Raw genomic sequence first — 15,328 nt, forward strand, 5'->3', positions numbered from 1 at the left:
GCCCATGTCACTGGTATTATAAGACATCTGTGTGGAAAACAGGCCTGACAATATTTTTTTTTTCCTGCATTCACTTCCTTTACAATGTTACAGAAAATGTTACTTCAATAAGACCAAAAAAAAACAATAATAATATAATAACATATATACAATACTTACAGCAGTTTTATGCTTCAAAAGGAATTCAAGTTCAACTTTTTAAATGACAGCTTCAATAAGACAATGACTACATAAGAACAGAAGGAAAAGAAAACAATGGGGAAAAAAACAGAACTTTAGGTCACTGGCCTCTTAACTACATACACTTTGGAATCGAAGGAGCAGTTGGATCACTTTAGAATGTATCTGTCTATATATCTGTTTTAGTAAGCTAGAGTCAAATTGATAAGCTTATGAATTTAAGCTAACGTAACACTAGCAAAAATTGCTTAAACAGTAAAATAAAATAAAAAAACTCTAAACATCCCTCTCAGAGTGAGTGAGCCCAGACATTCTCTCCAGCTGTACCATTTTTTTTTCTGTAAATGGTTTTGTTGTTTTCTCAATTTACTTTGCTTACAATGGATCTTACTTTTGAAAATCCAGCCTCTGCAAATATGTTTGATTCCAAAAAATAAAAATAAAGAGATCAAAAGTCATCACCTCCGTAACAGAAACATAAAAGACAAACACAAAAATGTCTGTGAAGCAATCCTATTTTACCTACTTACCTAGATATCTCCAAGTTTTTCACTATACAATCACAAATAAGCAAAGGCACTATGACAAACCCAGCAACTGGGAACAATTCACAGCAAATGCTTCACGCTTGAACTTTTAATCACTTGATGGAGGACAGTCAGTGAATGTTTACTTTTTGTTTCTACCACATAAAATTGAGCCTGTAATGAAAAGTGTGGCTGTGCTTTGAAACCTGGAGGAAACAATCCCGCCATTAAAATGGGGGTTGAAATTTACTGCAGCCACTTGTGAATTTAATACCTAGTATTATCAGTTAAGGTGTGCCTGAGTGTAAGAAAATATTTGCTGCCTTCATTAGGTTCTGTTACATCTTATCTATTTACAAATATATCTTTGCAGCTTCTACAACTCTGACATGCACTTTAGAGGGATAGCAATACTCCCATCATCTCACACTCTCTGTAAAAAGAATAATGGACAAACAGACACATAATGCAACGAGATAATTCTGCCAAAGTTTCTAGTAATATAAGAAACAGAAACAAAGCCCTGGAAGCAACATTACAGTTAAGAGTATCTCAGTACTTCTGCGATAAACTCTTATGTATGGTTCAGGCATCCTAAACTGTAAGAGGCTCCAACTTCTAAAAGAACAGGCTGGACATAAATCCTTACACACAAAAGGAGAGCAATAAGAGATCACATCATTTGGAACCAAGTGGTGAACAACGAATATGCAGCTATTTCAAGGCTATGGACTTTGGAAGTAGCAATTAGCTGCTTCCTTTGGCTACATACTTCCTTTCTCTTTTTGTTATTGATGTTTTTTAATTTTATTTTATTTTATTTTATTTTATTTTATTTTATTTTATTTTATTTTATTTTTTTTTTTTTTTTTTTTTTTTTTAATGAAATGACAGTTGTTCCATGCAATTATGTCCACACACATTTCTTAGCAGATGGTCAAGGCATCTGTACTGTTTTAAACTTGCTTCAGAATTTTAACAGGTTCACTTGATGGATCTGCAGTCTTTCACCTACTTTGGCATACTAATTTCATCACTCCCAGCAATGGTTTTACTCAGAACTTCATTTATATGCCACAACATGACAGCTATACAATTTACTCTCACTAACAGCAGAACTAAATGTACTTATGCCCCATTATACTTACCGAAGTCTGTCCTGGACTCAGATTATAAGAACGTAATTTTTTTTTTTTTTTTTTTTTTTTTAAAGAGCAAGCTTAAAACTTACCTTTTTTCTTTTTTTTTTTTTTTTCTTTCCTCATTTTAAAAGGACCTTTATTCTAATGCTTGATTTAAGGAGCACTTTCCTTTTGTAGGGCAAGCTGATGCAGACTAGCATTAACGATTCTTTGGTACACTGTCTTTCATTGCATTCATCTTACCAGTTGATTTCTTCTGCATGTATGACAAATGAGCCCAAGTTCCAGGTGGAACCTTTACAACTAAATACCAGCTGCAAATAAAAACAGAGCAGGTTCTTTTCAGAATGTGATGATACAGCTCAGTAGTGTCAGTGGTGCAGCATGTATTTTCATCAGCAGAAAACACATACCAGTGTTTTTAGCCATAGGATAGGCAAAAGGATTGTATATTCAATGAGCTACATAATTCCAGTAGTGTTTCTGGTTCATTCTATACTAGAAAGGACATTCTTGCAGGCGACATTCTCCCAGATCTCTTGTTTATGAATATCCGTGTTGCAAACAAGTGCCTCCATTTATTGTATAACAGCAGGTAAAGTATAATCACACATGATCACTCCTTAGGCTCATGGTATTTTGAAATAACATTAACATGGAGCAAGAGATGGTAAGAGATGGACAATCACACTTATAACCACCTTTTTTTTTTTTTTCCTATTTCAGTGACAGATATATGATAAGTGACTGTATCCTGAGAAAACTTCTACTTCCCCCTTTCTTTCTGAGTGCTCGAGCACTTTATCTTTTAAGATGTAATCCAAACCCTGTTAGACTTAATAGAGATTTCCACTAACCTCAGCAAGCTTTGAATCAAACCTGTAAATTAGATTCTGACCCCTTTTAATAGTGTGCACAGGATTTATAGTCTAGAGCAAAAACAACACAACAAAGAAAGCCACAGAACAAAAATCTGTGAATCACCTTGCTCAGCCTTCTTCCATTTTGGAGTTCCCTCTGGCAGTCAGGGAATTCCTCTTCCACTTGCACTTCTCAACTATAGTGTTCAATGTCAAGAGAAATGGTGTGTGACTACACACCACATACCACATCCCATTTATTCCCAGTTGCAAAGAGCAATAGACAACAGCCTTGCAGAGGACATCAAGCCAGAGCAAGAGGTTTGTGAGTTACACCTGATATTGGGGGGGGGGGGGGAGCACGGGGGGGGGGGAAAGGGGGAAACAAGGTGGCCTAACAATACCTCTTTAAGTCACAGGCAATTGTACAATATAATATCCTTACTAAAAAAAGGATTGCAGCCCAATACTTCACTATCACACCTATAAAGTTACTTGCCCCCATGTTAGCACTGGTGTGGCTGAACTGCTGTACTGATTTAGTAGCATTTGAAACACCATTTGCAGGCATAAGTAACTCCATAAATAGTGAGACAGTGAGAAGCCATGGGCAACAAGCCTATATGGGCATTTATGGAGAGTCTGGTATATTTTGTCAGGAAGACAAATTTATGTTCTGTTCACTAGTGCTTTATGGCACCCATAATGTATAGTCAGTTTTGTAACTCTGTCATTCAAACAATGTTTTTTATTGGTAATATGAAGTCATACTTGAGAAAAAATGTAGACAAAAATTTTGCAAAAGCCAGTTACTGAAAGAAAAATGGCTAAGTGCTTGCTTGAGTGGCTTCTTAATGGGTATATTTGATTATCCACATCATAGGAAAAATTTCTATTTGGAAAATAAAACACTTACTGGACCCAGTTGGCACAGTAAGATTTCAGGTTCCATTTATATCTAGCTGCAAATGACTGACCTCCTGTCAAAGTGACTTGCTATTCTTTGATACTCTGCTTCACCATGCCTGCAGAGATTTTTTATTGTTCTGAGTTTCAAAGCTTGCAGAGTGATGAGGTTTTGTCTTCAAGGCTCCCATTCAGTCTCTCTAGGTTTTCCACAACATTTTATTTAAAAGAAAAGAAAAAAAAAAAATCTAATTTTAATTAAGGAAGGTAAAGAAATAGATCAGATGCTGTATAGTTACCCAGATTCCTGATCAAATTTTCTGTCAGAGCAAACCCAATGGCAGAAAAACATTGGTTTGAATTCATCAGTAGAGCACAGCCAGGATTATACAGATGTGAGAAGCATTCTTAGTTCAGAGCAGCTTGTGACACGTTTTGGTTCTCCTACTACTTCAGGTAAAAATTATTCATTTACTTAAACTCTAATGATACATCAGATTAATCTCCTTTCAAATATAACTTGTGCCTACACTTTCTTAAGGGTATAGAAAGTCAAAACTGATCTACAATTTGCGCAATACATGTGGCTATTTACCATGTGAATAATTTGTAGTTAATTAAGAATGTATTTGGTTAACATAAGCATAGTGATATACTGATGCATTATTGGAATTTCTGCAAGCAGAACTACTTGTAGCATTTCCCCAAAATACAAGAGCAGGAGAATAGTTGTTGTTTTATGTTTTTTTTTTTTTTTTTTTTTTTTTAATAAATGTGGTCACAGGAAAAAAAAAAGTATGACAGAAATTGAACATCTAGATGTTCTTATAACCAAATTTTTCAAAATAGCCTTGACAGCTGTCAACTAATGGGAATTCACTCCTATGTTTGTATGGAATTAATCTATTATTTAACATTTATATTAGTTTATATTTGTCTAAAAGTCCTTCTTAATTGATTGACTGATATGCCTTTTTCCTCAGATCAGACAGGGAGATCATTTAAATGAAAAGAACCCCGATTTGCAAATTACCTGCATCTAATGGGGCTTTATTTCATTACCATACTGGCTGTAATTCCAAGTCAACATTCATTACTCATGTAGTTCCATTTTAATGCAAACAGCTATGCATTGCTCAGAAGTTATTTGTAATATTTTAAGTATTTTACTCTAGGAACACATGCACTGTTGCCAAAAAAAAAAAAAAAAAAAAAAAAAAAGGCAACAGTATTCTTTCTATAACAGAATTGAAAATTTAGGACTTCCTTCCATACAATATCATAGGACATGCAGTAAAAGAGCACTCCATTGAGGGAATGTGAGATAATACATCACCATGCAACGTGTGCTTCCTCCCCATATTAAGAATCCATCAATCTATGGACTTCAGCGACAAACATTTGTTTTCCTCTAACTTTCAAAAAGTCCTGAAAAGCCCATACAATGATTGTAACTTGTTATTGGTCCATTGTCAACCTGAGCCATAAGAATATTGGAGTCAGAGCTCTTCTTTTTCACACTGCCATGGAGGCGGGTGGGACCACAGGGAACACAGCAGCAAGACAAAAATGTGCCCTGCCACAGATCTGTCACTAATACACGACTTCTGGAAGTCCAAGTGACATCTGTCTGTGGGCTGGGTGCCAGAGGTCCTTTGGGCACTGATGTCTCTTGTGGCACCAGTGCTATCTCTCCACCCATGACACGTCTCCTTCTGGTCAGGTGCATTCTTTCTTAGTGCTTCACAGAACTGCATGGCTGTCCTCGCACACCAAGGAGGCCTGCTGCTTGCCTTGCTATTCTCATCTTCTTCCTGCCACACAAGCTGGCAGTCAGAGGGCCTAGAAGCTCAGTGAATGCTGGGCCAGCTGCAGGGGGCCTGTTTTATAGGGCCCGCAGCAAAGGTAGGGCAGTGATGGCCACAGTGACCTCAGCAAGCATCTGCAATGGAGTGACCCATGCGTGGCCAAAGGCGGCTATGTTGGGAATGGCTTGGAAGATGCCCTCACGTGGAAGGAGGAGGAGGGTTGGGGGGCTGAGGCCCCCATTTCTGGGGCTGGATGCCCTGGGCCATTTGGCTTGCCAGAGAGAAAGGCTGCTCCTCGGCCACAGGGACTGCCCTGCACCTCCTATTCTGTGCCCTGAGTTTATTTTTAACACTGGTTTAGGTAATTTCATTCTATTCTTTACAGAAAAGAACAGAAGCAAGGTGCATCTCCAGCCCTAATTCCCATGTACATTCTGTGCTCTGAGTGAAGAATTTCTTCCTCACATCACATCTCATCTAAATCTCTCCTCCATTTGTTCAAAGCCATTATTCCTCATTCCACAGCTACACTCCCTGATAGAGTCCCTCTCCAGCTTTCTTCTAGGCCACTTTTATGGGTAGGGTTAGGTGGCAAAAATGCAGGACCAAACAAATTTTAGCCTTATCTACCTGGCTATCTACATGTTCCATATGACATTTTCCAGCTTAAACCTTCTTGCCAGGTTGGTCTGTCCCACCACAATCAGTTCACCAACAGAAGTAGGTATCTACTTGCAAGGTGCTTAGTAATCTGCTTATAGCATATCTCTTTCCAAAAGTTCTTAAATGTAAGTAATGCAAGTGAAGTGTTTACATTTTAAACCAAGAATCAATAATTTCTTATTTTTTTTTTCTTATATGGGTCAAAGCCCATGAATGTAACCCATCTAATTTACCTTGAGTGAGTCTTGGCAAACCATCAGTCGGCAGCTCTCAAAAATCTCATGGCATGCCAGAGGCTACCAAGTTGGGTTCATTTCACACTTTTCAGGTGTCTTTATTTAAGTATAGGATACCACTGTACAGCTCAAAGAGCTTTATCAGAAGCCACGCATTCAGAGACAAACTTTAGTGCCAGAGTTAGAATGAAATTTAACCCTGAAGTTGCAACTAACAAGTTATAAGCCAGGAAATTTGAATTAAATAATACACTCACTAACAGTATTAATATCTAGCAAGTACACAAAACCACTAGAATCCACACAGGAACTGTTTGAAACTTGCCATGGTAACAGTGCACTGAAGCTAGCTATCAGACCTCATTCCTCCCACTAGATGACTTATTCTGCAGGAATAAAAATACTAATACTAATACTATTCCCAAGCCCTCTTATAATTCAAAAACAGATTTCAGCAGTATGCTTTTAAAATTAAATGCAGGTTGCAGGGAAGAATCAGGCCCTGTAGATTCTGGTAATACGCTGATAAACATAATATTTGTTTCACCTTCACCCATGTTAGCCCCTTCCAAGGTTTAAATTTATGGGCAACAGCGTCTGTTCCTTTCACAGGGGTTTTGTAAATGCATAGCATTAATCTGTCACTTGATTTTCCACTTTAGCTAGTACACACAATGAGGCACAAGAAGCAATAAGGTACATTGGTAATGATTCTCAATGATACATCCATATGTATTTCATATTGGAGTGTGAACCCTGTGCAAATTAGGTTTATTCCCACAAAAGCTGGTTTTCGTCTAGCTAGCATCTTTTCAGGTGGTGACCATGAAGTGCACCAGGGCAGACTTACACAAGACACCCTCAGCATTGTACTAGCCTCAGTATGGCTTTTGGATTTATGACCAAATCATCCCATTAGTATATAGCTCTATTGTAATACAAATATAAATACAATTATATGAGATAAAGGCTATCCTTCAGCAAGGACAGCTGTACAGCACAAGCATTTTATCCCTACCTGATACAACATATGTTATAGTATTTGTATATACTGAAAAATTAAGAAAAACAGCTGTCACATCACAGCATCCATTAAACATCTGCCACACGTTTTCTCAGACAAGCTTCTTCTTGCTCTGAATCCATATTTATCTTTCAGCTTTACCTTGTAGTTTTGATGCAGTCATTTATTACAAGGAAAACATTTCTGAGATACCACATATTTCTATACCACACCATCAAAAATGAAAGCAATAAAACAGGTTCAAACATTGCATCCTTTTGTGCATCTAGAAACATACTGCATTCATCAATAGTCATGCAATATCTATTTTTAATTAGTGAACCAATTTTTAATCAATAATGGAAAGTTCAATGTCTTTAATGTTCAAACACCTAACATTAGAATATTCAGAAAGTAAATCATATTCAATTAGCTCAATTCCTTCACATTTACATATTAATCTTCACTTTCTAGAGTGAAAGGTATTTGAAATGCTAGGAGGGCTTTGATCTTCCTGAAGAGTATAAGTGTTAGGATTATTAGATTTTGAATGCCTTTTTGCAATAGTTTCAAGATCACTGATCCTCATATATTTTCTCCCTGGAACTGTAGTTCCTTTGCTGAGACATCTGGCTTTAAACAGTCTGGTGCTATCACTGGTGCAGTCATATAAATCAGATTGAGGGTGTACAGTCTGAACTCTTGCACAACATAGAAATTACTCAAAAATTTGGAAGCCAGATTTTTAAAGCATCCAGGATTAAAGCACAATATTGGTTTTGCTGCTTGTATGACTGCAGGAGAGAGATCTCCTAGCAGAAAATGTGTGTTAATGATGAAAGGGACTACCTCGATCACTGAGTTGAGTTTTCCGTCAAGTCCTAAACACATATAGTGGATATTAAATAAAAAGATATTTAACACTAACGTCAATTCTACCCATTCATCCGTAACAGCTGAAAGAAACTCAGTTTAGAATGTATATCTTTAGCATAAAAGATGAAAAAATACTTTCAGACATAAAACAGAAATAAGGAGCAAGGACATTTAGCACTACTAGAGGTTGTGCACTGTCAAGGAGTTACAGTGAAACAGATGAACTGAGCCCAGGAACTGAACTTAAAACAAAACAACACAGAAAAATAACAAAACATTCTCTGCCAGTCTCAACAAGAAAAGAGAATGGGAAGAGATTTCCTTACGCCCCTCAAATCTGAGGACTGCAAGCCAGATGGCATTGCCAAGCCTGGAAGGAAAACAAACAGCATCCTGACAATGTCATCTAGGAACAACAGCAGAGTTGTTCAGTCTCCCCTCTTTAGTTCCCAGTGAAGATGAAGCAAAGAAATTAAACATAATTATGCAAAAATAAAAATGCATGAGGGGGAGACAGGGGAAAGAATACTTCTTCAACCCTCCACATAAGCAGTGGCAATCCTCTATTAACAGATAATTGATTAGAAACAAAAGACATTTAGTCTAACAACTCTTTCCAAACCATTTACAATATTCAAGAACATCCTAGCCAACAATACATATCTTTCCTTGAATTTGTCAAGATCCACTTTCAAATGATACATTTCCAAGCCTTTTGCTCTGCATACTTACGAAAGTTCATTTCATAACTTCAGTCCTCCACTGGTTACATATTTGGTACCAACGTTGAAATAGCATCACATAAAATCACAGCTTACTTCCTCCTTACTAATGGATTGGTTTAAGATCAGTCAATAGCAAAGAATACCAGAAATCTATACAAATTACCACTGTATTTTAAATTAACAACAGACATTTCATTACTATAAAAAATTCACACACTGCTTCAAAAACCAGGTGACATGGCTGTAAATGTGACCTGGAACAGTGCTTTAAGAAGTGACCTCAGAATGTACAAGAAGTTATACTTGAGAACTAAACAAAACTTCCCCCGAGGTTGCCTTTTCTAGATTACAATCCAATCAAAAACAAAAGCAAGCATTGCTATAATCTCTTTCAAACAAAATAATCTCTTCCATCAGCCCAATTTCTTCTCCTGAAGAGAGGTCAGTTTTATCTCAGTTTTTATTTTTGCTCTTCTACGCTAGATTTATCCTGAGTTGCAGCATTGCTTTTGATTTCCTATTCCCTAAACAAACAAAAATAGATTCTCAGTAAAGATCCCAAATCCTATCTTCTTTCTTTCCTGCCAAGAATAACTTATTTCAGCAAGTGCACCAGAATCATCACAACTCATAATTAGCAAAGCTCTTGTTTTATCCTGTTTAAACAATGCAATATTTAATGTTACATCTGCAGCTGGTCTGAGCCGAAACAAAACTATTCACATGATCTGTGTTTTAAGTTACCATTTCCACAGTCAGGAACCTAAATTCTTTATGTAATCCACATGGCATTGCCTTTACTACACCTTCAATGTTTATTTCAAATACTTACCACGAAGACAGAATACAGCCTGCAAAGTCCTTATTTTTCATGACAAGTTAGAAATAACTAGTTTTAATTTTGATTTCAGCACTCAGTTTCTGGTTGGTCAATTAGAAGGTATATTTCCAAAAATGGCACAAATCTGAACTGCATACCACATAAATAGCATGTTTCAGAGCTCAAGTAACAGAGTAACATTGAACACTCATGGAAACTGTCTTCAGAAATATTAAATGGTTAAAATATTACTTTATATTTAATATAAATATCAGATGTCTTATGCCAGGACCCTCATTGTTACTCAACTCTATATATCAGCATTAAGACAGAATTTCAGTTTATTATATGCATATATCATGACATAAAGTATTGCAGATTTCCTCTGTAAGCCACATACAACTTGCACCACTACATGTTACTCATTCAAGAGATATTATAATAGATACTATGGTCTTACAACACTTCATTTTTGGGCAAGGGATTTCATATTAAATAGATTGCTACAAACCTATATTGTTTTATACGCCTAATACTTTTAAGCAATGTCTCTCAAAAATGTAAACAAAAGACAGAGCATTTGCCTACTGTGATCTATTTTACCAAAAGTTATTTCAGATAGTGGATGTTTGGGGAGAGTTTATCTTTAAAAAACAAACAAACAAACAAAAAACGAAAACAAACAAAAAAAACCTACAGTCTTTAGTCTTACAGCAGGTGTTAGCACTTGTTTATATTACAATACAGCCGAGTTTTCTGTTTCTCAGTAGATTATTCTTCCAACCTTACTTCAAACATTCTCCACACAATATGCTGCCTGCAATCTTTTATTGTTGGCAATGCAAGTATCAAGGTCACGCATCAACATCCATCAGCTGTACACAGCTCCATTTCTTCCCACTCTGCCACTGGCACTACAAAGGCTGTCCCTGCACCTGCAGCAGAGCAAAGAAGCCTTCAGAATGCACTTCTTGCTTTAGTTCTAATAATTTAATAACATTACCTTAAATATGCTAATAGTAGTTGAAAAACTGAAACAGAAGGACATGTTTTGTTTGTGTCAGAGCTGCTGCTCTCTATGCCAATTCCACTCTGCATTAAAAACCACCCAAACCCTTCTCTCCCTTTCCAAGCACACACAGCCATGTGGTTGGGTACTTGGGGCACACCTGCCAGCAGGTCAGTCCCAAAACAGATGAGGATGTGAGCTAGGACAGCAGACCAGAGGAGCTAACCATAACTAAACCAAGGCAAGTGCTAGAGAAAAATAGGGGCCCTCCTACAGATACCCTGCAGGAACAGGTTCCCTGGAAATCAAAATACAGCAGGGGAAGATGCTGGAAGCAGAAGTGGTATCTACAAACATACACAGGAAAGAATAGTCTGGAACTGTTTGACAGCATGTTATTATAGGTGCTTCTCTTAATCCATTGGCAATTTGGATTTATCTGACTTTTTCTACTTTAGCTGGAGATGTCTTATGCGAAATCCTAGTGGGCTTTCCTTTGAGCAGGCAGTAAGGATGGATTTTCTTGAGACACCACAGACCATACACTATGATAATCCTTTTGGGGATCACACAGAGCATAACATCGTTTATTCTTACATAAGAGATTCTTTATTCTCTTCCTTTCATTCTTTAACTCCCTTATATTTACCTTTCATTGACACTCACTGTTCCATGACCATTCTGTTTTTATTCTTTCCATGCCCACCAATTTTCTGATTCCCATTCCCATCATCTTGCATCTTATCCCTATTTTCTATTTTAGCATTCCTGAACAGTTCACGTGCCACGTAGCTACCATTTCTTCTATTCCAAACTGTTCTCCTCATTTCCCTCCAGCCTTTATTTCTGATACTCTCTTTACCTCTGAATAGCTGCCCTTTTGCCCTTCATTTTACACTAATCAGTCCATTTAAGCTCGTTATTAATAATAGTATGGAAGGCTATATTAGTTAGCTTCCACCCAGGGCAGGAAGCAAATAGCCTTCTCTATTCCGACAGTTCCTTCTATGTGCACCTTCCACTCACTACTTCTGGTGCAAATACCCCAAGTCATTTCTGCTTTTCAGCTTTTATTACTGCACAGGGATAAAATTTGGAGAGAAACAAAAATAACTGCTCCCAGAATATTGTAAGACATTCTTTTCTTCAGCCTAATTCATCTTAAGCATTACAATACTGTCAGATGCATTATTTTAATTTTAACATTGACAAGAAAATTCACTGCAAGTATCTTTCAGTATCAGGTATTTATAATCTAGGATTTCTGCAAACCCTACCATAAACAATTAAACCATTGCATTCAAATGTCCAACTTCTATTCCTGCCTCAAATCTGCTGAAAAAGCTCCTGTGATTCCTAAATGTGTTATTTCCACATAGGCCTGCAGATAAACTGAGCAAAATGATCTGCTGCTTGCTAGGAGTATGTAGTCCTACCTATATGGCCTATATGAATTCTGGGCTGTTAAGACTTTTCTCAGTTAAGTTTCCATTTTAAAGACTGAAAACTGCTTAAATCCTCCTGTTTTATTCCTCTGCCATGTATGTGACAGCCTCCCAATGTTCTTAAAGAACTTTTTTTTCCATATATCCCTAAATATTCTATCCAGTCATTATTCATGATTCATGTAGATATCATGAAGCCTTCGTCCTTTCTCCTGGTTTCATTTTTATCTGCAAACTTCTTTATGATTTTTCATTTTGTTTTTCACATTCTAAGGCCCTTCAGCTTTTTCTCCAGTATCTCCCAATTTACTGTTATTCACAGTTAATACTTTTCCTTCTATTATACATCTTCAACTATGCAACTGAACCCATCTACAGTCTTTCACCTGTCAAGTTGACACGTCCATCCAAATGACAGAAAATTACCAAATTTTTGTCAGCAGTAGCGCAGGAAGCATTAAAATTATTTATCTTGCTACTTTCCAGGTAAGCCAATATAAAAGGTAATGCCTAGGACTAGTTAATATGCATTGTAGTTACTACATATACCACTTACAAATTTATACACACACCAAATGAAATTGAATGCTAATTTCAAACATGCCAATATGAAATCTTTCCAATACCTCATGTTTACTCTTCCTTTCTTGCTTTAAATTTACTCCACATCTACTGTAGCAGAAAATAGAATCTGACTCAAAGGTAATAATAAATCCTTTCCTTTATTAACAGAAACATTGTAACTCACAATACATATGTTCCTCTCATTAGGTTTTTGACAAAAAATATTAATGACATTTTGGCCAAATATCTAGTTACCCATTTTTGAATAAGATCTCTTTTGAGACATTCACATTATGTAATGGTCAGGAGCTTTGAACATGAGTTAGGATTTTATTACATCTTATTTGCAATAAAACAGAAGCCAAATGCAGATCCATCCAGTGATTTTGAGCAATACTCGGATAGTGAAAAGCATTTTTATGAACATTACAACATAATGCATGCTTTTCAAGAAACTATTTTCTACTGATGAACCTTTGTTAGGATATGAACCAATCTTATTTAAATGTTCATCTCTGCTTATCTCTGTAGTGTCAACATAAATCCTTAAATCACAGAGAAGTAAAATAGGATGTGAATTTGAAGCAGAATATTTTATCATCTCTAATACTGAGTAGGAAGAGTAGTCTGGTTATATTCAACAGCATCATTGTAAGTTCCTTCAGGACTGAAGTGAGGTACTGAAAACAGGGATGACTGTCATCCTCTGTATGTTACTTCTAATATTTTTTAGTCAATCAACAAGGCTTTCAAGAGTGGTAAAATACAAAACTACACTATGAAGAATGTATAATACAGACCTGGATGAATTTTATTCTAGGACTGCAAATAAACAGGCCACACTAAAGTGAGAATAAATTTGTCAGCACTTCAATAATCCATTTGAGATGTACATTGCCTTCTCCTACATGCTTTTCTATTATGTGCTGATAAGACTTGTAGGGAACATGATCTATTTTGTCTTTGTGCTTTGCATTAGCAGGTGTGAAAAGTACTGACCTTAGAGACCTTAAAAATTAAATCTTCTATTTGTTTGTTGGTCAGGTAAACAAATGCTTATGGGATTAACACAGGTGATAAAAGCTAACTCATAGAAGTGTTTTGTTTTTGTTTTACAAGTATCACTGTAAAGGTTAAAAGTACTCATTCACTAGTGTATTTCACGAGTGTGTTTAAGTAGCTCTGAAACACACAGTAAAAGCTAAACACATTTTAAATGCTTTCTGTAAAAATAAACTAACTTAAACATGTTCATAAATAATTCTAAAAGAAAGGACCACACATATGATGACTGCTGATTAGATCAGTGAGACCCATTTATAAGGAGAATTTTCATCCACTCAGAAGTGGAGAAACTAATCTCACACAGAATACCAAATTACACTAACTTGTAACAGTGTGGGTTAGATTTGAATTTGTGATCAATAGTGCACTGCGTCACCAATAACCTCAGTTACTTAGTTTCCTTCAACAAAATTTCTCAATTATCTGCTACAGACTACCCCTAGAGTGATCTTCCTCTTTAAAGCAGAATGCCTTTCAATTTCCTTTGTAAGCAGTTAAGGCCAGACTTGTTCCACTGCCAGGATGAGTGAGGGAGCAAGCAGCAGAGTGCTCATGGTGGAGAGTATCACAGACTTCATGTGACCAGAAGGTTAGATTCATGTTCTCTTCAAAGAAGTAGAGCTGGAATGATGGAGATGTGCTGACCCAGAGGAGCCAAAACAACTTCCAGTGTTTGAACCTACTTTTCAGAAGCTGTCACATGCCTTATTGTCCATGTGTTCCAGTTCAGCGTAACTAGCATATCTTCTGAGATGTTGTAAAGTAAAGACACCAGCCTCCCTCAGTAAATGATACTATCATGTATTTCTTCTATTTACTTAGACTCTATGCTGAGGCATGAAGGAAAAAAAACAACAGAATTCAGCATCCTTTACAGGACTTACCCTATTGAGCCACTGACATCCAAGAGTAGGAGCAAGTCCTGAAAGAATAAAGGCAATCAGTGGACAAGAAGAGATATGTGAATATTTGGATATGTGAATCCAAAGTCAGAATTCCTGTAAAATATTTCTGCTTAGTGCAATTGAAATAATTGAATTCCAGGTTAATGTAGAGCTATAGTCTCAGAAATGTAACAACAGTCTTAACTAGAGACACTTTAACAATGACAAAGAATCAAAATGATACAGTTTCAATAAAAACCAAAACCTATTATAGTCCTCCAATAACTTACTTTCACCACAAAGCCTGGAAATATAGCAGCAAGGGAATGAAACTCATCCAACCTCGTGACCAATGTTGCTATGTCAATTCAGTTACCACAGATGAACTCACCTGTCACAGTTTCTCCCACGTATGGTATAAATGGGAAATATTAAAAACTGCAAGACATCCTAAACAGCGTAAGCAATTTTATTCCCTGAAGCAATGCTGCCATCTTGTGAGAGAAACGTTTAAAAAACAAAGTTGTAGTTTTCTAGATTTATCCGAAGTGATTGGGAGTTTGAGACAAAGAGGTAAGGAATTAACACAGATGTGAACTGGAAAACAGTCTGAGC

The 15,328-nt window shown here is 36.5% G+C and overlaps 1 protein-coding gene across 1 annotated transcript in view; it reads right to left on the reverse strand.

The window, feature by feature from the left end:
* GALNT18 (polypeptide N-acetylgalactosaminyltransferase 18) overlaps positions 1 to 15,328 on the reverse strand; it is a 345,491-nt gene that overhangs the window by 314,581 nt on the left and 15,582 nt on the right. Inside the window, exon 2 of the mRNA XM_082760495.1 lies at positions 14,714 to 14,751. The gene's annotated coding sequence lies outside the window, so the exon portion shown is untranslated. The remainder of the gene's footprint in view (positions 1 to 14,713; positions 14,752 to 15,328) is intronic.

This window comes from Aythya marila (assembly GCF_965140915.1).
Source record: "Aythya marila genome assembly, chromosome: 5".
In the NCBI taxonomy this organism is placed as follows: Eukaryota; Metazoa; Chordata; class Aves; order Anseriformes; family Anatidae; genus Aythya; species Aythya marila.